At 47.7% G+C, this 24,010-nt stretch overlaps 1 protein-coding gene and 1 long non-coding RNA gene across 3 annotated transcripts in view; one reads left to right on the plus strand and one right to left on the minus strand.

The window, feature by feature from the left end:
* Positions 1-24,010, minus strand: part of nhsl2 (NHS-like 2) — a 461,184-nt gene that overhangs the window by 402,956 nt on the left and 34,218 nt on the right. The gene's annotated exons all lie outside the window — the stretch shown is intronic.
* On the plus strand, positions 9,030-14,686 carry LOC140421076 (uncharacterized). Its single transcript, XR_011946661.1, has 2 exons — positions 9,030-9,268; positions 13,993-14,686. It is a non-coding gene; the product is annotated as an uncharacterized lncRNA (long non-coding RNA).

Here is a 24,010-nt window from a genome sequence, read left to right on the forward strand (position 1 = left end):
GAGCTACAGCATGAGAGGAAGATCTATCAGAGAATTTACAGTGCAGAAGGAGGCCATTTGGCCCATCAAGTCCGCACCAGCCCTTGGAACGAGCACCCTACTTAGGCCTACATCTCCACCCTATCTCTGTAACCCAGTATCGCCACCTAACCTTTTTGGACATTAAGGGCAATTTAGCATGGCCAATCCACCTAACCTGCACATCTTTGGACTGTGGGAGGAAACCGGAGCACCCGGAGGAAACCCACGCAGATACGGGGAGAACGTGCAGACTCTGCACAGACAGTGACCCAAGCCGGGAATCTAACCTGGGACCCTGGAGCTGTGAAGCAACTGTGCTAACCACTGTGCTACCGTGCTGCCCCTAAGATGATGCAAAGGCAACAGAGATGTGGACAAATAAACTACTCAGAGAGGGAGAAGGAGGAGAAGGGCTCAGGGCACGATGCCTGATCCAACTTAGGGTCTGTCTGCACTTCATTTACCTCCATCTAAGTCAGACACAGTCTGTGCATAATCTACTATTCACAACAAAGGAGGTGATGACAGAAAACTGCGACCTTATGAATTAGACCTGCAGTCTGAAAGCAAGCTGAGGACGGCATTGCAAAGGCTGTGAAGGCGACTGTCGCCATGTTTTTTTTTGCATTGGGATCCTACTAGGTTGAAGCAGGCAACATATCCAACATCTGCCAGTTCGCTCTCCTGTGCTTTGTTAGGGAGATGATCAGGAGTCTATCAGGTGAGGCGAACATTGTGTTCTCTATCAACAGGGTGGCTTTTGCCAGGATAGTAAATTTTCCATGGTGCAGGGTGTCATCACCCATCACACATAGGGTAGAATTTTTAGGAGGCTGAGAGCTGGTGCCTAACACGCTCCCAATGACTCTCAAAAGCCCACTGCCATTTCTTTAACTTTCCGAATTAATCACGGATGGTGGGCCCATCTCTTGGGACTTTTTTCCTACCCGTTGTATCTACTCTGTGTATTCTGAAATATCCCCTTAAATGTTTGCCACTGCATCTTTATTGACCTATCTCTTAAACTAATTAACTCCTCATCTAGGATTTGCCCATCTGACTTCTCCAGTTTATCTGCAGATTAAAATCTCCCATGATTATCGCCATGCCTTTCTGACTGGCCCCAATTATTTATTCCTTTATGCTCCACTCTACCAGGTTGTTAACACTTCTCTTTCCCTCTTTAAAATGTTTCTGAAAGTCGGGTTCTTTGAGAAAACCTTTGGTAATCCGTCCTCATGCATCTTTATTTAGTTCAGTGTCAGATTTTGTTTGACAAAGTTCCTATGAAGTATCTTGGGATGTGTTACTATGTTACCAGGTGGTCGTTGTTGTGGAACATTGGTTAATGGTGTTTTTGTAATGTGGAACAGCTTCAAGCAGTGTTCTGTAATGTTATTCAAGGAGTTTGGGCCACAGTTTCTATCCCTGTTTATATTATGGACTGGATTTCATTTTGCTGCAATAAACAGAATACAGCAAAAGAATTGCACATGCTCAAGTTCCACATATGGAGATGTTTTGAAGACTGTTAAGTTCGGCTCTCACGACAGCTCAACTGACTAAGGTGATGAGTAGCCAATGAATCTGTCTATGCATTCTGCTTTTCATGTCTTCAGATTACATAGAAACATACATAGAAAATAGAAGCAGAAGAAGGTCATTTGGCCCTTATACTCCACCATTCATTATGGTCATGGCTGATCACCAAGTTCAATACCCTGATCTTGCCTTCCCCCCCATATCCCTTGATCCCTTCAGCCCCAAGAGCTGTATCTAATTCCTTCTTGAAATTACACAAAGCTTTGGCCTCAAATACATTCCCTGGTAGTGAATTCCCCAGACTTTCTGGGTGAAGAAATTTCTTCTCACCTCAGTCCTAAACTTTTTGCCCCTTATCTTCAAACTATGACCGCTAGTTCTGGACTCTCCATCGGAACATTCTTTCTGAAACTATCCTGTCTAATCCTGTTAGAATTTTATAAGTTTCTATGAGATCCCCTCTCACTCTTCTAAACTCCAAATAATATAATCCTAACCGATTTAGTCTCTCCTCATATGACAGTCCGCTATCCCAGAAATCAGCCTGGCGAACCTTCACTGCACTCCCTCCATAGCAAGAGCATCCTTCCTCAGATAAGGACACCAAAACTCCACACAATACTCCAGGTGTGGCCTCATCAATGCGCTATACAATTGTAGAAAAACATCCCTATTCTTAAACTCAAATCGTCTCGCTCTGAAGGCCAATATACCATTTGCCTTCTTTACTGCCTGTTGCACCTGCGTGCTTACTTTCAGTGACAGATGTATGAGGACACAAAGGTCTCGTTGAGTATCCACCTCTCTCAATTTACACCCATTCAAATAATAATTTGCCTTACTATTTTTGCTACTGAAGTGGATAACGTCACATTTATCCACATTATACTGCATCTGCCATGCATATGCTCACACTCCAAGCCTGTCCAAATCCTGCTGAAGCACCTCCTCACAACTCACCCTCCTACCCAACCTCGTAGCTACGCTACATCCCATGTATGAAAGCCTTGCTGAAGTCGAAGTAGACCACATCAAATGCATTTCCCTCATCTACATACTTGGTCACCTCTTCGAAAAATTCACACAAGTTGTTCAGACATGACCTCCCCTTAATAAAAGCATGCTGACTGTTACTGATTAATCCTTGCCTCTCCAAATGCGGATTAATTCTGTCTCTCAGAATTGCTTCCAATAGTTTCTTCCCCACCGAGGTTAGACTGACTGGCCTGCAGATTCCTGGTTTATCCCTTCCTCCCCTCTTGAATAATGTTAGCATATTGATTATCCTCCAGTCCTCTGGCACCTCTCCTGTGGGCAGAGAGGAATTGAAAATTATTGCCAGCATCGCTGCTATTTTCTCCCTTGCCTTACTCATCAGCCTGGGATACATTTCATCTGGCCCTGGATATTTGTCTACCTTTAAGCCTCCCAGACCACTCAGAACCTCCTCTCTGTCTATATTAATCTCTTTAATTTTATTAAAGTACTCTGGGATGAAGATTATCAGGACCTGGAGACTTATCCACTTTCAATCCCATTCATTTCCCCCAAATTATGGGTGGGGTCTCTGAGCCGAAATCGCAATCGGCGCGGGGACGGAGAATGGGCGTCAAGCCCGAGATCGGGTCCAATGCTGCTCCAGCGATTCTGCGTTCACCGCAGAATCGGCGCCAATCGCGCGTGCGCGGTCGACGTGGTGTCGGTTGGGGGCCATTGAAAGAGGCCCCTGCGGCGATTCACCGAGTGCAGCCGGCCTAGTTGTACAACGGCATGGTTCTCTCATGGTTCCAACCGTCGGGAACTCGGCGTGGCGGCTGCGGACACAGTCCACGGCCACCCTGGGGTGGGGAGCGGGGGGGAGCATTCACGGGGGGCTTCCAGGATGGCCAGGCTACCAATCGGGGCCACTGATCTGTGGGCGCGCGTGATCTGGGGGGGGGGGGGCTATATTTTCAGTGCCGGTCCGAGGTGTGGGTCGGCCATGTCGCACGGGGCGGCCGCCACAGGCCGCCGCAGTGCACATGCGTGAACCCCCAACCGGAAGTGCAGGGCCCCGTATCGGCAGGCAGAGCTGCGAGGACTACTCCGGGGCCCTGATAGCCCCTTGCAGGCGTGGGGACACCGTCCCATTATTGGACAATCCCATCCCATTTCTCTACTAATACTAATATCCTTCAGTTCCTCACTGAAACTTTTGATTCTCAGAACGTCTAGTACATTATTCATGTCTTCCTTTGTGAAGACAGAAACAAAGTACGAATTTAGTTCTTGATCCATTCCTTTGTTCCCGATTCCCCTGTTCCTTGACTGTAAGGGGCCTACATTTGTTTTTATCAATCTTTTTCTCTTTACATAACTGCAGAAAATGTTAGTCAGTTTTTATGTTCCCTGTGAGCTTATTTTCATATTGTATTTTCCCCTTCTTAATCTATACCTTGCCATGTCTTTGCTGAATTTTAAACGGCACCAAATTCTCAAGTCTATTGCTTTTTCTTGCTAATTTGTATGCCACTCCTTTGAATTTAAAACTATCTCTAATTTCCCTTGTAAGCCATGGCTTGGCCACAGTTCCCTTTCTACTCTTGCGCCAAATAGGAATAAGCAACTTTTGGAGTTCACCTACTTGTTCCTTGAATTCCAGCCATTGCCTGTGCACTGTCCTTCCTTTCAGTAATGTTTCCCAGTTTATCATAGCCAACACAAGCCTCATACCATCATTGTTAACTTTATTGAGGTTCAGGACCCTGGTCTCAGAATCAACTACCTCACTATCCACCTTGATAAAGAATTTTATCATATTACGGTCACTCATCCCCAAGGGTTCTCTCACAGCGAGATTGCCACCTAATCCTTTCTCATTGCATAACACCCAGTCCAAGATGGTCTGTTGCCTTGTTGGTTCCTCAACGTATTGGTCCAGAAAACCATCCCTTATACACTCCAGAAATTCCTCCTCGATTGTACTGTGACTAATTTGACTTACCCTATATATCTGCAGATTAAAGTCATCCATAATCACAGATGTTCCTTTATCACATGCATCTATGATTTCCTGTCTGATGCTATTTTCAATGTTACCACTGCAGTTTGGTGGTCTGTATACCACTCCTACAAATTTTTTGCTACTTGGTGTTTCTTAACTCGACCCATACAGATTCCACATGATCTGTGCTAATATCTTTCCTCATTATTGTATCAATATCTTCTTCACTCAAAAATGCAACTCCACCACCTTTTCCTTTCAGTCTGTCCTTCCTAAAAACAAAATAGCCCTCAATGTTTCGTTCCCATCCTTGGTCACCTTGGAACCATGTCTCCATAATCCCAGCTATGTCATATCCCTTTACATCTATCTGCGCAACTAATTCATCTATTTTATTTTGAATGCTCCAAGCCTTCAGGGTCAAAACCTTAAGGCTAGTCCTTTTAACATTCTTGTCCTGTCCCTACTATTTTTTACAGTGTCATTATCTGATAGAGGCACCTGATTTCTCTGCCTATCACTTTTCTTATTCTCCTTGCTATCTTTTTCTCTTGTTCTTGATTCACCCAGCTCTGAATCCGTGCATAAGTTCACATCTCCCTACCATATTAGTTTAAACCCTCCCAAACCCACCCCCACAAAGGTCTTCAGTCCTGGTCCTGCCCAGGTATAACCCATTCAGTTTGTACAAGTCCCACCTCCCCAGAACTGGTCCCAATGCCCCAGGAATCTGAAACCCTCCCCTCTACACCATCTCTTCAGCCACATATTCATCTGATATATCCTGCTGTTTCTACTCTGACTAGCACATGGCACTGCTAGTAATCCTGAGATCACTATCTTTGAGGTCCGACTTCTCAACTTTCTTCCTAATTCCCAAAATTCTGATTTTAGGACCTCATTCCTTTTTTTTTACCTGTATCACTTGTACCAATGTGTACCACGTCCACTGGCTATTCACCCTCCCCCTCCCGAATGTCCTGTCACTGCTACGAGACATCCTTGACCCTAGCACCAGGGAGGCAAATACCAACCTGGAGTCTTGTTTGCGTCCACAGAAATGCCCATATACTCCACTTACAATTGAAACCCCTATATGTATTGCAATCCTACACTTTTTACTCCTCTACCATGCAGCAGAACCAACCATGGTGCAATAAATTTGGCAGGTTTCCCCGAGAGGTCATTCCCCTCAACAGTATCCAAAGTGGTATATCTGTTTGCAGTGCAATGGCCACAGGAGATTCTTGCACTGCCTGCCTACTTCTCTTGCTCTGCCTGGTGATCACCCATTCCCTTCCTGCCTGTGGAGTCTGAGCCTGCGATGTGACCACCTTTCTATATGTGCTATCCACGATACTCACCGCCTCGCAGATGCCCCACAGTATCCCCAGTCGCCGTTCCAGCTCTGAAACCTGGGCTTCCAGGAGCTGCAGCTGGAGACACCTCGTGCACACATGCTGGTCCTGGGAACTGGAACCGTTCCTGGTCTCCCACATGGTGCAAGAAGAGCAGACCATGGGTTGGAGCTCCACTGATATGTCTTACCCTTTAAATTAAATTTATCCTTTTAATATCAAATAATGTTAACTACAGCCGATCTTCTCTGCTTCTTGTTGTTATAGAATATATAAATGTACTTACCCATGCAGATCTTTTGATTTCCTGGTTGTGCTTTCAGATTCATTTCTCTTTGATTCTCCAAGCTATGTTCCCTAACCGTTGTCTTTTTCAGTTATTTAAGTTTCAGCAATTGAGACACAGTCCCTAATATTAGTTACTCACCAACAAATCAGCTTACCATTTTCCTGTGACGCCACTGTTGATTGTTTTTCTCAAACCGAGCGCACGCCCTGAAGCTGTTCTCACTTTTCCCGCTCTTTTAACCGGCTGCGTCCACTACTCTCCGCGCTACTTCTGGCACTGAAGCACTCAAGCTGCTCTCGCTTGTCCCTCTCTTCAAAGTGGCCAGTTCCGCTACTCTCCACACTGTTTCTGGCAGCGCCTGCTACTTTCCACACTGTTTCTGACACTGCCATAGAATTTCACAGCCAATGAATAATAATAATCTTATCTTCATTAGTGTCACAAGTACGCTTACACTAACACTGCAGTGAAGTTACTGTGAAAATCCCCTGGCCGCCACACTCCTGGGTCCCTGGCGCTGTAAGTAACAGAGCTACCCACTGTGCTACTGTGCCGCTTCAGGTGTTATGAAGGCAAACATGGAGGCAATTTATGCATAGTAAGGTAACATAAACAAGATAAATGACCAGGTAATCTGTTTTGCCAATGTTGGTTCGGGGATAAATGTTGATCATGATACTAGGAGAATATCCTACTCTTAATTAAATGGTGCCATGCAATCTCTTATATCCAATTGAACTTAATTGATTTAAATTCTTTAACCCAAACACAACAACTTGAACAATTATAAGATCCCTCAGTAGCAATTACCCTTGATTATTTGGTCAAATCCTGGAAGGGTGGGGATGATGTGGAGAGGGGGGGGGGTGATGTGGGAGGGGGGGGGTGATGTGGGAGGGGGGGGTGATGTGGGAGGGGAGGGTGATGTGGGGGGGGGGGGGTGATGTGGGAGGGGGGGGGTGATGTGGGAGAGGGGTGGTGATGTGGGGGGCGGGGTGGTGATGTGGGGGGGGGTGGTGATGTGGGGGGGGACGGGGGGATGATGTGGGAGGGACGGGGGGATGGTGTGGGAGGGACGGGGGGATGATGTGGGAAGGGGGTATGATGTGGGGAGGGGGGATGATGTGGGGAGGGGGGATGATGTGGGAGGGGGGTGATGTGGGAGAGGTGGGGGGATGATGTGGGGGGGGATGTTGTGGGAGGGGGGTGATGTGGGAGGGGCGGGGGGATGATGTGGGAGGGGGGGATGATGTGGGAGGGGGGGATGATGTGGGAGGGGGGGATGATGTGGGAGGGGGGATGATGTGGGAGGGGGGATGATGTGGGAGGGGGAGTGATGTGGGAGGGGCGGGGGGATGATGTGGGGGGGATGATGTGGGAGGTGGGGATGATGTGGGAGGGGTGATGATGTGGGAGGGGGGGATGATGTGGGAGGGGGGATGATGTGGGGGGGATGATGTGGGAGGGGGGATGATGTGGGAGGGGGGATGATGTGGGAGGGGGGATGATGTGGGAGGGGGGTGATGTGGGAAGGGGCGATGATGTGGGAGGGGGATGATGTGGGGAGGGGGGATGATGTGGGGAGGGGGGATGATGTGGGGAGGGGGGATGATGTGGGGAGGGGGGATGATGTGGGGAGGGGGGATGATGTGGGAGGGGGGTGATGTGGGATGGGGGATGATGTGGGAGAGGGGTGATGTGGGAGGGGGGGATGATGTGGGAGGGGGGATGATGTGGGAGGGGGGAAGATGTGGGGAGGGGGCATGATGTGGGAGGGTGGGTGATGTGGGAGGGGTACTTGGACGCAGTCCTTCCTGACTCAAAGGCAAGAGTACTACCATTCAGCCGAGTGGGCACTTGAAAGGTCCAATGTTTATTGGCTGCCTTGGTCCGAGTTGATCACAGCCCAGGGCAATGGTTAGGATTCTATAAATGGCTTCTCTAGTCTTCAAGTTGTGAAGAGAAGAATAAAGCAACTTTATTTGTTAAGCAACAATCCTACCTGTAAAGCACCTGGGTGGATTTGGGTCGGGCAGCATTGTTCTTTGATTTGTTGCCCAGTTTGGTAAAACAACTTGCCAACAAGGTACAGGCTCACTCATGGAGATTGGTAATTTGAGTGTGAGGCTGACGATAATGGGAGGTCTTGTGGTACAATGGGTGGCATCCCTGACTCGGAGTCAGAAGCTCAGGGTTGAAGATCCACCAGAACTTGATGGCAAAGGAAGATGTGTTCATTACGCGGCCAGAGGTGATTTGGTATCCATGGAGTTGTACCTCAATCGAGAGAATTGAGAGAAAAGAGTAAGTTGCCGGGAAAAAAAGTCACTACTTTGTTTTATTGGCCATTTATTTGTAAGAAAATAAACAGCTGTTAGCCAACTTGACCTTATAATTAAGCACATTATCGAGGTTGTGCACTGATTCTCGAGTGGGTATGAAATGTGGGCTGCACACCTCCATCAATAGTAATGAAAGCATGCTAGTAGTACTGAAAGCAACTAACTCTGCTGAAAAAGACTCCATGCAGTGCGACTCTTCCATATCTGACAGCAAGAATTGCAAATGAAACACAAATGTTTTCTTATAAATCCAGAATAATTATTCATATTATTTCCAGCTGCAGAAGAGCTCATTTGAAAAAAAAACTGGACATGGGTCAAAGATGTTGAACATATTATACTTCTGCCAATTAACATGGACTGTGTTATCACCGTAAAATATCTGGAATAATATTTTGCACTCCACAATGATTTCTAGCCAGAATCATACCAATACCAACTCTCAGCTTTACTTAAAAACTGGAGACTCACCATCTGGATGTCATTGGAAAGTCAATTAGAGGTGGGAAGCCACAGACTGTTTGAGCCCGACATGTTTCACCACAGAGCAGCAAGGAGGAAAGTTTAGATCTGTGATCTTCCACATGAAGAAACAAGAGAGACAAAGTCGCTCCCCCGGGCCACTCCTACGTACCTCCAGTTTCAGAGCAGCAATTGCCAAAGACCTGGATAAGGTTTTCAATGCACGCTTTTGCGAGAAAAGATGTGTGGGAGAGGAAATCCTGGAAAGAGAGTAAGTGTGGGGGCGGGGGGGGGGGGGGGGGGGGGCGGGGGGTGCACAGAGGGAGAGGCTCAGCTGAAAGCACATTTAAAAGAATTCAGATTCATTTCAACTTACTCAAATCTGTTTCCCGTACTTTTATTATTTGAGAAAGCGAGTGCTGATACCATTGCGGAGGGAACTAAACTGGGAGAGGTTCTTTATCAGAATTCACACAACTTACTTTCAGGATTTTAGCATTTCACACCAGTTACTTTAAGGATTTTAGCATTTAACCAGTAGTTCCTCACTCTTGAACTCATCAAACTCCAAACAGTTCAGTCTCTTTAGTGATGATTTCACAATTGGACTGTTTTAGTACGTCCCTCACTGACTTTTAACTTTCAACCTCTGACTCCAGCACAGCATTTCTGATCCATTTTTATTTCACTGTTACAATATAACCGTTACTCCTCTGGACATTACACTGTTTCTTAGAAGCCCCTCATTCTGACTGGTGAAATCAGTCTGATTACCCAGTCTGGATCTTTGTCTACTTAAGTAGGTTTCTTAATTCACAGTTTTGAGTTATTTTCAAGGACTGTATTTATCTTGCATTTGCAAAAACATTTTGCTGCATTCTTTTCTAGGCATAAACTGGGTGGTCTGCTATTTTAGGACATTTGTTTTTTTCTCCCACCACCATCCAATACTTTCCTTCATGTTTTGGGTGTGTTGCCATTTGGGTCTGTTGCACAATACAAAGGGCGAGGATGGTAATTCCTTCGAGGGCACCAATAGCGGTTAATGATTTGGAGAATGTATCTAGACTTGTCAAAGTCAATCTCTCTTTTTGCTACCTCCACTTCACAAGATAGACTGCTGCAGACTTCTGCCAGCTGCAGCACAATAGACTGCAGATAACATCTGGAGCAAGGAAGACTCTTGTCATATAAGTGAAGGTTACTTTTGTGCTATTAAATCTTTCCAGACCACTATAAGAGACATCTGCTATTTCAGACAGTCTGCAGTGCACACATGTAAACCCACAAATGACAAATGCTGCTTCCATGGAGCCAAATTGTAGACCTAAATCTCCAAACCCTGTACTCACTGCGAAAGGTCCAAAATGCATAGAATATATCTGAATAAAGACCTTTGAGAGGTGAATTATTTAAGCAAGGAGCTTTTCTTTAATGAAGATTTTTGAGTTATAGAGCAAAGTGCATTTTAAATTAAACAAGAAGCTCTTTGTTTGAGCATGAGTGATGGAGTAATGAGCAGTTAGCGAACAGAAGTTTAGTGAGGATCTCAGAGGAAGATGGAGGGGGCGATTCTCCAATATTGAGCCCAAGTGTTCGCGCCATCGTGAATGTCGTCGCATTTCACAATGGCGCGAACCGGGCCTGGGAGGGGGCTGGAGCGGTTCACGCCGCTCCAGCTTCCTTACATGGCACCAAATGGGCACCGCGCCAACCCGCGCATGCGCAGTTGGGCCACGCCAACCTGCACATGCGCAGTTGGACCGCGCCAACCTGCGCATGCACGGGGACTTCTTACGCGCGCCGGCCCCGACGGTGTTCAGGGGCCGGCCGTGCCAGAAAGAGGCCAGACCCCATCGGAGGCCCCCCACTGGTGAAAGAGCCCCCCCACACCCCCCAAAGGCCGCCCCCTGACCGTTCCCGCAGAGTTCCCACCGGCAGCAGCCAGGGGTGAACGGCGCCGGCGGGACTCTGTCGTATCGGCGCGGCCGCTCGGCCCATCCGGGCCGGAGAATCGGTGGCCCAACGATTCCTGCGGCCCGCAGCCGGCCCCGCACCAAATGCGCCGCCGCAAATGGCGCCGATTCTCCGCACCTCGGAGAATCGCGCGCCGCGTCGGGGCGTCATGGCGCAGCTGCGCCGATTCTCCGGCCCGGCGCGGGGCTCGGAGAATCGCCCCCGGAGTTTTTAAGTACATGAAAAGCTCACTGAATATGTGAGGAAGTTTGACCTCCTTTGTGCTGGTTTTAGCAGCTCATAAATAAAAACCAGGTGTGACCAGAGAATAAGACAAATTATTAGAAGCACAGTGACAACACATGGTGGGATTGAGATAATATAAAGGTTTTGGTACTGAATGAGTAACTCAGAGATTGTGAGTTCAAATCCCATCATGGAAAATTGTGAAACTAGAGTCAATGGGCATGATCTAATGGCCTTGTCGGACCCGACTCGGGACCCAACAAGGTCGGTAAATCTCGCGAGAGATCTCTGGGGCCTTCAATGGGCAAGATCCAGGTTTGCATATTTAATGTGCAGTTAAGCTGTGTTTGGGGGTTCAGAGGCCGTGGTGGGGGGTCCAGAGATCTTCCTGCAATGGTGAGCTGAGCTCATTAGTGAAGGAAACAAGCCTAAGTGCAGCCTTGGCGAGGCGTTCCTTGCTGAGGGCCAAAAGTAAAGCAAAGTCCCATTTAATAGCGGGGTCGATCTCAGCACTCAAAACGGAACTCTGTTTCATTTCCATTAAATTGCATTCAATAACTCTGGCAGGATAAACAATGTCATAGGGGGCAGCATGGTGGTACAGTGGTTAGCACTGCTGCCTTACAGCGCCGGGGACCCGGGTTCAAGTCCAACCTTGGGTGACTGCTTGTGTGGAGGCTTCACATTCTCCCTGTGTCTGCATGGGTTTCCTCCGGGTGCTCCTCTTCCGAGCGCCGGAGCAGCGGAAACCACTCCGGCGCCATACTAGCCCCCTAGGAAGGGGTGCCCGTTGATCCCGGAGTGGCTTGTGCCGCTTTTGACGCTGGCGTCAGAACCTGACCGCGGGATCGGGGAACCCTGGCCCTACCTTACCTGGTATGATCGAAACATAACTTGAGTCCAAACTATATGAATGTCTCTTCTTGTCCTTTGAAGTGTATAAATGATCATGATGTATAAAGAACAAGAGTCAGCCAATGAAGAAAATAGGTGAAAGTCGGTATTAGAGATGGGCAATTCAAAATCCTCACCAAAATTCAAATAATATTTATTTTCTTCCTTAATCGTGGTTTCCAACCCACTGTGGTTGACAGGGTTCTCAAACATGTCCGACCCATTTCCCGCACCTCTGCTCCCACCTCATCCCCTCCCTCCCGGACCAGATAGGATCCCTCTTGTCCTTGCTTTTCACCCCACCAGCCACTGCATTAGAAGAATCATCCTCCGCCAGTTCCACCAGCTCCAGCATGATGCCACCACCAAACACATCTTCCCCTCACTCCCTGCATTCCTCAGGGACCATTCCTTCCAGGATACCCTGGTCCACTCCTCCATCACCCCCAACACCTCACCCTCTTCCCATGGCACCTTCCCATGCAATCGCAGAAGGTGTAACAGCTGCCTCTTTACCTCCTCCCTCCTCACCACCCAAGGGCCTAAATGCTCTTTTCAGATGAGGCAGTGATTCATATGCACCCCCTTCAATCTGGTCTATTGCATTCGCTGCTCCCAATGTGGTCTCCTCTACATTGGAGAGATGAAACATAGGCTGAGTGACTGCTTTGCAGAATACCTTTAGTCCATCCGCAAGCAGGACCCAGGCCTTCCTGCCACTTGCCATTTCAACTCACCGTCCTGCTCTCATGTCCACATGTCTGTCCTTGGCCTGCTGCAATGTTCCAGTGAAGCCCAGCACAAACTGGAGGAACAGCACCTCATCTTCCAATTGGAATTAACATTGAGTTCAACAACTTCAGACTGTGAACTCTCTCTTACACCTCCACCCCATTTTTATTTCTATCGATTCAGTTTCATTTCTTCCGTGGGGCAGCATGGTAGCACAGTGGTTAGCACATATGCTTCACAGCTCCAGGGCCCCAGGTTCGACTCCCGGCTTGGGTCACTGTCTGTGTGGAGTCTGCACGTTCTCCCCGTGTCTGCGTGGGTTTCCTCCGGGTGCTCCGGTTTTCCTCCCACAGTCCAAAGATGTGCGGGTTAGGTGGATTGGTCATGCTAAATTGCCCTCAGTATCCAAAAATGTTAAGTGGGGGTTACTGGGTGACGGGGATAGGTTACGTGGGCTTGAGTAGGGTGCTCTTTGTAAGGGCCGGTGCAGACTCGATGGCCGAATGGCCTCCTTCTGCACTGTAAATTCTATGATTCCATCGATCCGTTTTTCCATCACCACGGTCTGCCCTCCCCCATCCCACCCCACCCTTCTTGGGCCACCTTTACCCTGTTCCTAGTTGTCCTTTGACACACTGATTACCTTTGTTCTGCCATTAGCACATTCTGATCTCTTAATGTGCCACTGGCAGCACCATTCTTAACCTTGATCACCACCATTTGCATTCCCTTTGTCTTCCTATCCATGACATCTTTGTCAATCTCCACCTGTTGCTGGCCCTCTATCCAGCGGCAGTGCTTCACAACACCCCCCCCCCCCACCCCCCCCACCCCCCCCACCCCCACCGCCCACACAACAGTATAAATCTCATCCTATTTCCACTTCTCTCCAGCTTTGACAAAGAGTCATCCAGACTCGAAACATTAGCTCTGTCTCTCACCACAAATGCTGTCAGACCTGCTGAGACTGTCGAGTATTTTCTGTATTGTTTCAAATAATGAGGTTGTGACTGAGGATTGATAATTTTAACAGCAGTATTCACAGGAAAAAAAGCCAGTTGTCTTATCGTCGTCATCCAGTGCACTTCCCTTACGTTCCAATTCAATGGTAATGTTCTATGTTACAATTATCTTCCTCCTGATCAAACAAGCCTATCTGTTTCACAGCAAAGCCACAGGAGCTCCATGACTGAAGCCAAGCTCATCTGGGAAGACTTCCAGCCCTGTGTGAAGAATCTCGACATATCCTGCTTGTATAAAAGGAGGCAGAATCTCAGCAGGATCAGAAACCAACATGACAACCCAAAAGGAAACTGAAGCAATTCCAGCGAGCGAGAAAAGCACAACATTGACCACGTACAGGACACTGCATGCGTCACTATCTAAGACTGCTACAAAGGGAAAGTGATTATCAAATAGCTTCAACATTAACTGAATAATATAAAGGACTTAATGATCTTTTTGAGTTAATGGTTCTTTCCTGTTCCTAAAAATCCATCTGCTACGTTCCTTTGTCCTATGCTTGGACTATGACAAGGATTTAATTCTGCTGCTTAGTTCCTGTTACTATTATTGTTGGCAAACCCAAAAGGTAATGTCACAGTGAAATTAGAGGGAGACTGTAACCTCTGGACATCTTAAGCTTAATGCACAGAACCTCCACCAATGAGAGTTAAAATCCCCTCTTTGTTCACTGGTTAAAAAAATAGACATGTTGATATTTATAGCTTCCCCCATTTCGCTGGCAGATGTGACATCATCTGATGTCAAAGATTGGGGATCATGGCGTCAAGCAGATTTGTCTCCACTCAAAATGTATTTGTTGCAGTCATTTTTTGTAACATTAAATGGGCTCAAAGCATATTGAAGATATGCAATTACTGTGCCTATCTGTGTGTACATTAGTCCCACTGCAAAGTTTGTGCGCCCCATTTTGGACATCCCGGGCGTCATTCTCCGACCCCCCGCCGGGTCGGAGAATGGCCGTTGGCCGCCGTGAATCCCGCCCCCGCCCCCGCCGAAGTCTCCGCTCCCGGAGATTGGGCGGGGGCGGGAATCCAGCCGCGCCGGTTGGCGGGACCCCCCGCTGGATTCTCCGGCCCGGATGGGCCGAAGTCCCGCCCAGAAACTGCCTGTCCCGCCGGCGTAAATCAAACCTGGTATTTACCGGCGGGACCAGGCGGCGTGGGCGGGCTCCGGGGTCCTGGGGGGGGGCGCGGGGCGATCTGACCCCGGGGGGTGCCCCCACGGTGGCCTGGCCCGCGATCGGGGCCCACCGATCCGCGGGCGGGCCTGTGCCGTGGGGGCACTCTTTCCCTTCCGCCTCCGCTACGGCCTCCACCATGGCGGAGGCGGAAGAGACTCTCCCCACTGCGCATGCGCGGGAAACTTTCGGCGGCCGCTGACGCTCCCGCGCATGCGCGGAGAAACTGACAGCGGCCGCTGACGCTCCCGCGCATGCGCCGCATTTCCGCGCCAGCTGGCGGGGCAACAAACGCCATTTCCGCCAGCTGGCGGGGCGGAAATCCCTCCGGCGTCGGCCTAGCCCCTCAATGTTGGGGCTAGGCCGCCAAAGATGCGGAGACTTCCGCACCTTTTTGCCGGCGCGATGCCCGTCTGATTTGCGCCAGCTTTGGCGCCAGTCGGCGGGCATCCCGCCGTTGGGGGAGAATTTCGCCCCCCAATCTTATTTTCTATCCTTTTGTTTTTCGCCTATGTGGTGTTTTGGAATATAGGTCTTGGCTTTTTACTAAAAAAAATGCATGATGAATTTGCCAATGTACCATGAGGCAAGAAAGAAAAGGGAAATAAACTGCATTTATAGAACATCTTTAACAGGAAGAAAGTAGACAAAGAGAAAAGAGAAACGAGAAAACAGAATGTACGAAGAAACAAAATAAATAAGCAATACAAAGGAAGAAAGACTTCACATTTCTGCAGCACCTTTCATGATCTCAAGACAACTCTTGTGGACACAAACAATCTCCCAGTGCCTGACTCAAGTATTTACTCATTGGTGGGGGGGGGGGATTTTCCCCTCCTATTTTCAGGGGTCCGGATTGGCGGCGAGAGCGGAAAATCCCATGGGAATCCCAAAGACGATTTGCGCCAGTAGAATTTCCCATTCTGATTGTCCACGCTCCCAACCAATGACGTAACGGAAACTCCAACATTTAACATTGGGATCCCTATTTGAATACATCTAAATGTAATTATCAAAACCTTTACACCTGCTAGCTCTCCCCAGAATCACAACAAGTCTCCCACGGTGCGTGCCTGGCAAGCAGAACCCGCTAGAGGAGTTCAGGTGAGTGCTTGGGTCAGGGGGTAGAGGGTTATGCCCGGGCACTGCCCGGAAACTGCCTCCGGCACTCCCCCCCCCCCCCCCCCCCCGGGCCTGGCCCAACTAGGTGACATCATGAGGCCTGCCTCTTGGAGTTATCTTTCAATGCTCCTAACAGTATGGCAGAGGAAGCCGGTTCCATGCCATTTTTACGCTTGGCAAAAAAATGAGAAAATTCTCCCTATCGTTTGTAATCCTGGGCAGAGAAAGTCAGCATGCTGCTTCACCAGCCTTGGCAGCAGACGTCAGCAACAGCATTACCCATAAACTGAGCAGCCATGCAGGAACCCAAACATTTCCACACAGGCCATGCACAAGTCCCTTTACATTAATTAAGCTTAAGTTAAAAGGTAAAGTTTCCACCTAAGTCATGCAGATGCATTAAAAAAAAATTAAAGGGCGAGAAATGTACCCTCCAAGTCGTTCGTGCACTACCAACAAAAAGTGGAGGGTACACTGGTCACCACCTTCAGGACAATAGGCAAGAAGATTAGGGAGAAAAAAATTCTATTACAAGAGCTCAGGCTCTATTCATTTTCAGTTTAAATTGCACAGGAAACTTTAGCTGAGATCTCAAAAACTATCACGATTAAAGTTAATAGCTGGCGAATTAATAACTTGCCTCTGAATCTGCTATCAGATATAAGCTTAATTGCCAAGATCCAGTTAAAGAAATATCAGCATGGACAGCAACAACTGTGATAATTAATACCTTCACACACGCTAGCCTATCACAAAAACAGCAACTAAAACCTTCACTGACATTATTAGAACCGTTAAGTGAAATGGGGATGACTGCGACCCCAGGAGGCAACCCTCCTCTTCCCAGATTGGGTGGCAATGGGGGTGGGAGGGAGTAGAAAAGTCAAAGAGAAAATGTAGCTAATTGTCCAATCCTGCCTCACAGGGCCAATCACCCTCTGCACAGCTTCTCACCTGCATTTGCTGCAAATCTCAGCCTTCCCTCATCTTCACCAAGGCAATAGCTCATCGACTGTTGAAGAGAAACAGGCCCACTCACTGAAATAAAAATAGTTGCATTGTTTCAAGGATATGATCCTTGCCTTTCAAAGAAATGTGAAAATGAGGAAAGGAAATCCAGAAAGATCTGTCCCTTTCCACAATTCTGAATGCTGTCTCTCAGTGGACTTCCTATTTCTCTTGTCATTTAATGAAACCATTTTTGTTCTGGCAGACAGGCAGGGTTCTTACACTTGTACCAGAAAGTAACAACATTAGATGCATAACTCACATCCACGTAATTCTGAGAAACAATTGCAAAGACACCAAATGAAGGCATCCTCAAACATAACATTTCATTCAAGTCACACAGGATAATCTTTTACTTACAATTAGTGCCTACGATTCTACAGTCGACAGTCTGCGGAGCAATTTAAATAACAAGCAGGAAGGAAAGCAGTGAGAGTAAAAGGGGGAGAGAGAGAAGAAAAATAAATAGAAAAGTGGAAAGGAAAAATGAGAGCTAAGAGGAGGAAAGGACGAGGGTGAAAAAAGTATAAGAGACAGAAGAAGAAGGGAAAAAATGAGTGGGGAATAAGAGAGAAAAGAAAGTATTAGATAAAGAATGAAAAAATGGATCAGAGGAAGTAAGATCTTTCAGAAACAAAGAGTGAGATTAATAATATTTACAGACAAGGAATTTAAATTTGTCCTGTGTTGTACTGTCTGGACAGATGCTGGTTGTGGCAAATATTAAAAGATGGAACAAACTTCCTGGAGGGTGGTGGAGACAGGTTTGATCGAGGTATTCAAAAAAGAATCGGCCATATTCAGAGCATGTTGTGGCCAGTAAATATCAGAAGGAGCCTCCTCTGCGCTTCCTGAGATCTAACCAGATCTTGCAAAGTGTTGTGATCCGTGTCCCGTCCACAATGGGGCAGGACCGAGTCTCGCACGAATAGCTTAACCGTGCTGACGCTGGATCTTGCCAGCTCCCGTCATCTACCGGCATCCCCAGGGAGACCCCAGCTAGATGCCGATTAGTATAGGTCTACGCAAATGTGGAACAGGCGGAATGACACCTGGGGGGTCTCCCATGCCATTGGAGGCAGCTAAGTCAGCAGAAGACCAGTTCAAACTGGTCTTGATAACAGCACAATATCGCATTCCTTAACATACACAAGTATGTAGACACGAAACAATTAAAACTAATGTTGCATATTAAAGATGGACGGCTTGCCGTCAAATCAGATGTGTTTGAATCTAACCCAAACCAATTAGAATTATATTGGGGTGTAATTAGATGGCTAAAGACAGATATGATACAATATAACGGTGAAGTTTCGGTCGGCCATTTTTAGCTGGAGCTGAATCATTAGCTGGATTTCTCTCTCCTTCATGAATCATCTATACTTTGATCTGAACTATTCACTGTCTCCCTGTCCTCATATTTCATTTTCAGACTTTGACTTCTAAAGTTATTGCGAGCTGTTTGCCTAAGCAAGAAGATCATTTTTGTGATTCTTTGAAAGCTTCAAATTGTCTGCGAATTGCCTTTTAAATGACTTTCAATTGTAATCAATAGAAGACAAATAAACAATTCTTATTTGCACCTGAGAAGTTTTAACTTAAATTTCTACTGAGTTCTAGTAATCGCAAAATGCGACTGAAACCGCATGGTAGACCTATCAGAGACCCCTAGGTAGTCAGGGATAGGGTAGGGTGGCACATTGGCTCTCTTCCTGGGACCTGAACAATGCCAGGCTGACAGCTTGACACCACCTGTTATGGGACTCTGTCCCCATTCGGGTAGACCACACCCTAAATGTGGGCGAGTCTAGGGAGAAGTTCCCCAGGGCCCAAAACAGTGGTTAGGTAGCAATGGGGAACTCAACTACAGAGCTGGGGAGAAATTCCCAGCCACACCCACCCCATCCCCCGCAGGAACGCCATGAGCAAGACGCCGACAATGGAAACATCCATTGACCCCGGGTGGGATTCGCTGGGCGAATGCGGCCAGAGAATCCTGCCCTTAGAAACTTTTCCATTAAATCGCGCTCAGAATATGCAAGGTTACAGAGATAAGACAGGGGTGTAGGAGAGATAGAATGCTCTTTCAGTGAGCCAGTGTAAACAGCTGAATGGCCTCCTTCTGCATTGTAAAGATTCTGTGATGTGGAAACTTAGCAACATCCATGGGTCTTAGTAGTTATTTTGTGCTTTTAGCCATTACTATTCTGCTGTTTCCAGAATCTCCGGTGTTGTTTTGACGTTTACTTTTAGAAGAACTGCACAAAAACTTTATTTAATTCTGGAGGAGAGTTAAAATTTCTTACTTTGGAATGTGATTGTGTTTGTCAGATTGTTTCTGATAGGCACAAGCTTATTTTTCCCTTTCCTTTGCTGTAAGTAAAACTCATGCAGAGATTTTATTTAGCAAATGAAAATTCCCTAAGCCAAGCTCTTTCCTTTGGAAAGTTAAAATCAGGCAGTTGTTGGGTTGGGTTTGAGGCCAGGTACTTGTTTGTCATGTCCAATGATTTGCATTCATTTGATTTGTCCAGGTGGAATTTCCTGTGTGGGAGGATTTTTCCAGGTCGGCCTTCTTGATAGGAGTGGTACCTTGGGTGGGCTGAATAGATCAGCATGAAGTGGCATTGCAAACTTTTTCTATCATTTTCTGGGTTGTGCAAGTGAGCGGATTTGTGGAAGGATGAGGTTTGCCAGGACAGGGAACCAAGGGAATGGTGTTCAGCATAGTGTTTCAGTAATGATACGCATGGTAGCATTTGGCTGGATGTCAACTGTGTGTGTGAGTGTGTGTATGTGTGTGATGATATGACCAAACAGGGTGCAGTATTCTGCTACTGAGTATGTGAGTGCTGAGATTCAGAGGGTGATGGTAGCAGCACCCCACGTTGAGTCGACTAGTTTGGCAATCAAGTTCTTCTGGATGTCACCTTGGCTGTAGTTACTTTTTTTTAGGGTGCAGAGATCAATATAACATATGTAATATAATTTTTATTATTGTCACAAGGGGCGTCATTCTCCGACCCCCTGCCGGGTCGGAGAATGGCAGTTGGCCGCCGTGAATCCCGCCCCCGCCCCCGCCGAAGTCTCCGGTACCGGAGATTGGGCGGGGGCGGGAATCGGGCCGCGCCGGTTGGCGGGACCCCCCGCTCAATTCTCCGGCCCGGATGGGCCGAAGTCCCGCCCAGAAATTGCCTGTCCCGCGGCGTAAATCAAAGCTGGTATTTACCGGCGGGACCAGGCGGCGTGGGCGGGCTCCGGGGTCCTGGGGGGGGTGCGGGGTGATCTGGCCCCGGTGGGTTCCCCCACGGTGGCCTGGCCCGCGATCGGGGCCCACCGATCCGCGGGCGGGCCTGTGCCGTGGGGGCACTCTTTCCCTTCCGCCTCTGCCACGGTCTCCACCATGGCGGAGGAGGAAGTGACTCTCCCCACTGCGCATGCACGGGAAACTGTCGGCGGCCGCTGACGCTCCCGCGCATGCGCCGCATTTCCGCGCCAGCTGACGGGGCAACAAACGCCATTTCCGCCAGCTGGTGGTGCGGAAATCCCTCCGGCGTTGTCCTAGCCCCTCAATGTTGGGGCTCGGCCCCCAAAGATGCGGAGCATTCCGCACCTTTGGGCCGGCGCGATGCCCGTCTGATTGGCGCCGTTTTTGGCGCCAGTCGGTGGACATCGCGCCGTTGGGGGAGAATTTCGCCCAAGTAGTCCTACATTAACAGTCCAATGAAGTTAGTGTGACAATCCCCTAGTCACCACATTCGGGTGCCTGTTTGGGTATACAAAGGGAGAATTCAGATGTCCAATTCACCTAACAAGCACGTCTTTCGGTACTTGTGGGAGGAAACTGGAGCACCCGTAGGAAACCCACGTGCAGACTCCGCACAGGCAGTGACCCAAGCGGAAATCAAACCTGGGTCCTTGGAGCTTTGAAGCAACAATGCTAACTACTGTGCTACTGTGCTGCCCAGGACCACGTGTAGTGCTACGCTGGGTCATAAAGGCCAGAGGATGCCAGATACGATTTCTGGCCTTTGCTCCATTAACTGAACACATAGAACATAGAACGATACAGCGCAGTACAGGCCCTTCGGCCCACGATGTTGCACCGAAACAAAAGCCATCTAACCTACACTATGCCATTATCATCCATGTGTTTATCCAATAAACTTTTAAATGCCCTCAATGTTGGCGAGTTCACTACTGTAGCAGGTAGGGCATTCCACAGCCTCACTACTCTTTGCGTAAAGAACCTACCTCTGACCTCTGTCCTATATCTATTACCCCTCAGTTTAAAGTTATGTCCCCTCGTGCCAGCCATTTCCATCCGCGGGAGAAGGCTCTCACTGTCCACCCTATCTAACCCCCTGATCATTTTGTATGCCTCTATTAAGTCTCCTCTTAACCTTCTTCTCTCCAACGAAAACAACCTCAAGTCCATCAGCCTTTCCTCATAAGATTTTCCCTCCATACCAGGCAACATCCTGGTAAATCTCCTCTGCACCCGCTCCAAAGCCTCCACGTCCTTCCTATAATGCGGTGACCAGAACTGTACGCAATACTCCAAATGCGGCCGTACCAGAGTTCTGTACAGCTGCAACATGACCTCCTGACTCGGGAACTCAATCCCTCTACCAATAAAGGCCAACACTCCATAGGCCTTCTTCACAACCCTATCAACCTGGGTGGCAACTTTCAGGGATCTATGTACATGGACACCTAGATCCCTCTGCTCATCCACACTTCCAAGAACTTTACCATTAGCCAAATATTCCGCATTCCTGTTATTCCTTCCAAAGTGAATCACCTCACACTTCTCTACATTAAACTCCATTTGCCACCTCTCAGCCCAGCTCTGCAGCTTATCTATTTCCCTCTGTAACCTGCTACATCCTTCCACACTATCGACAACATCACCGACTTTAGTATCGTCTGCAAATTTACTCACCCACCCTTCTGCGCCTTCCTCTAGGTCATTGATAAAAATGACAAACAGCAACGGCCCCAGAACAGATCCTTGTGGTACTCCACTTGTAACTGAACTCCATTCTGAACATTTCCCATCAACCACCACCCTCTGTCTTCTTTCAGCTAGCCAATTTCTGATCCACATCTCTAAACCACCCTCAATCCCCAGCCTCCGTATTTTCTGCAATAGCCTACCATGGGGAACCTTATCAAACGCTTTGCTGAAATCCATATACACCACATCAACTGCTCTACCCTCGTCTACCTGTTCAGTCACCTTCTCAAAGAACTCGATAAGGTTTGTGAGGCATGACCTACCCTTCACAAAGCCATGCTGACTATCCCTGATCATATTGTTCCTATCTAGATGATTATAAATCTTGTCTCTTATAATCCCCTCCAAGACTTTACCCACTACAGACGTGAGGCTCACCGGTCTATAGTTGCCGGGGTTGTCTCTGCTCCCCTTTTTGAACAAAGGGACCACATTTGCTATCCTCCAGTCCTCTGGCACTATTCCTGTAGCCAATGATGACATAAAAATCAAAGCCAAAGGTCCAGCAATCTCTTCCCTGGCCTCCCAGAGAATCCTAGGATAAATCCCATCAGGACCCGGGGACTTATCTATTTTCAGCCTGTCCAGAATTGCCAACACCTCTTCCCTACGTACCTCAATGCCATCTATTCTATTAGCCTGGGTCTCAGCATTCTCCTCCACAACATTATCTTTTTCCTGAGTGAAAACTGACGAAAAATATTCATTTAGTATCTCGTCTATCTCTTCAGACTCCACACACAACTTCCCATCCCTGTCCTTGACTGGTCCTACTCTTTCCCTAGTCATTCGCTTATTCCTGACATACCTATAGAAAGCTTTTGGGTTTTCCTTGATCCTACCTGCCAAATACTTCTCATGTCCCCTCCTTGCTCGTCTTAGCTCTCTCTTTAGGTCCTTCCTCGACCAGGAGCAGTGACAGTGGTAGGGACTCTTCAAAACCCATCTGCAGTCCCAGGCTTGGAAGGGTTAAAACCAGTCAGCATTCCCATTCTTGCTCAACTGTCAGGGACTCCTATGGAAAACTCAACTAGCAATGAGGAAAGGATGGGAATAAGTTTTGAGACCTGTCTGGAGAAAGTCATCTGCAAACAGTTGTTCGCCAGGTTCTCACATCAAAAATAGCCACCTTGATAAGGTATCAGAGTGCTGCTACTGTCCATGGAGTTGCATCCCAGCATGAATTAATGCTGTGAGAGGGGGGAGGAGCAAATGTTTGCATTTAAAAAATAATCTCTCATTATCCCTTGCGAACAGCTACCATGCAAAAAAGAAGTCTCAAAATTTCAAACCTTTACAATTATAATAAAAGAAAAAATGTTAGTAACCAAATACTGACAAACATACGGGAAGCAACATGGATGGCAAAATGGTTACCCAGGCGACAGATGTCAGCAATTGTAAAGTCAGACCTCTGCCAAGCACTGTTGAAAGAAAACAAGATTGGACACCTGTCAACAGTGTATCGAGGAGCGTAGGAAATACTCTATTCACAACAGCTCCAACATACTGTGCATGCTGTTTGTTGCATCATCCACCTCAGCCATGTGCTCCTCATTCACACCCCCTCCAAATACTTCCTGTGGCAACTACCTCGCTGATTGCATCTGTCACAAGTATGAACTGGGTGTCTTCGCAAAATGTGAAACGGATCTACAGTAATAAAACATGGAGTGCATCACGTGTGAAACCGTGGATCGGATCTGTTTGGCTGAACCACTGTACCAAATAAACTAGTGTGTTGACAATATTAACACTGCAGTGATATAAGAAAATTGCTTCGAGTTTTCCATCTTTACGTGCCTTTAATTCACAAGGTTATACACAAACTG

The sequence above is a fragment of the Scyliorhinus torazame genome, chromosome 5 (genome assembly GCF_047496885.1).
Source record: "Scyliorhinus torazame isolate Kashiwa2021f chromosome 5, sScyTor2.1, whole genome shotgun sequence".
NCBI classification, from domain to species: domain Eukaryota; kingdom Metazoa; phylum Chordata; class Chondrichthyes; order Carcharhiniformes; family Scyliorhinidae; genus Scyliorhinus; species Scyliorhinus torazame.